Below are 1,581 nucleotides of genomic sequence, written 5' to 3'. Positions count from 1 at the left end.
GTCCTGGGCCGGCTCCCGCGCAGCCGTGCATGCGCGTCCACGTCAGCGCCCTTCCCCCTCCAGCCAGTAGCTGGGACGCTCGGGCTGGGGCTCCCGCACTAAGGGACACGGCCAGTGGGGCCGACAGGGGCCGGGTCCGATAGGGGCTGAGCCCGGCCACGCGAGGCCAGGCCGTGGGGCGGTGGGGCTTGTCCACCCTGTGGCCCAGGACTGGCCAGCCGAGTTCCCACCCCCAATGCCACGCCACCCATACACCGACAGTTTAATAATGCACCTAGGCCTAACACTGGACCTTGCCATAAACCTGAATGTAGCCCTAATTTCGAACCTAGCCCTAAAACTAAGTATAGCCCTTACCCTGTACCTAGAACAAACACTGAACCCAGCCTTAAGGCTTAACCTAGCCCTACTGGAGAACACACACGTAACACTGCACGTAGCCCTAATCCCTAAACTAGCTGTAACCCTGTAACTAGCCCTATCCTAAACCTAGCCCTAACCTTGAACCTAGCCCTGACAGTGAACCTAGCCCTAACTGTGAAAATAGCCCTAACGCTGAACATAGCCTGAGCCCTGAACCTAACCCTAATCCTAACCCTCAACCAAGCCCTATGGTTGAACCTAACCATAACCCTAAACTTAGCCCTATACCTGAATGTACCCCTAACCTTGAACCTAGTCTTAACCTTCAACCTAGCTCTAACCTTCAAACCAGCACGAACACTAAAACTAGACCTAACCCTGAAAGTAGCCCACACCGTGAACCTAGACCCAACACTGAACCTAGCCTTAAACCTGAACCTAAGCCTTAATCTAGCCCTAACCATGCACCTACCCTTAACTCTAGCCCTATGTGTATGACACGTTTCACTACCAATTTTAACAGCATGTGCCCCTCCATAGACATAAGAAATATGTCTGACAAAAGAGTTACTTTGATATAGAGTAAATAATAAGGTTTAAGCCCTCTTATTTCCAGAACTGCAGGAATTGAGCCTACCCATAAGAATTCAAAATTCTCCATGCTACCACACTACACCATATTCTGTTACAGTAAGGTCAGCTAAATTAGCTACCGGCCCCATACCCCAAAAATGTTGGTTTATATCCTTCCCATACTAATAAATCCCCTTGTCCTTTGTATTATTCTATTTACAATTATAGCAGGGGCTTTAATTGTAATAATTTGCTCTCACTGACTATCTGAATTGGCTTTGAAATGAATATACTTGCCACTATTTCAATTCTAATAAAAAGTTTAGCCCACGGGCCATAGAAGCATCTACTAAATATTTCCTCACCTCACTAACATAAGTAGTATTGATGCAGTAGCCAGGTCATCATTAGTAGTCATCATTAACCTACTATACACTCAGGTCAATGAGCCACACAAAAATCTTTAACCAAACTGCATCAATCATCGTAACTACGGCCTTAATTATAAAACTAGGACTGGCCCCATTTCACTTCTGAGCACCAGAAGTCACACAAGGCATCCCCCTAATATCAGGACTAATCCTACTGTCCTGACAAAAACTATCCCCCTCTCTGTGCTCTATCAAATCGCACCATCAATCAACC

This window comes from Vicugna pacos, chromosome 29 (genome assembly GCF_048564905.1).
Source record: "Vicugna pacos chromosome 29, VicPac4, whole genome shotgun sequence".
NCBI lineage: Eukaryota > Metazoa > Chordata > Mammalia > Artiodactyla > Camelidae > Vicugna > Vicugna pacos.
Note: the sequence above shows the minus strand (reverse complement) of the source record.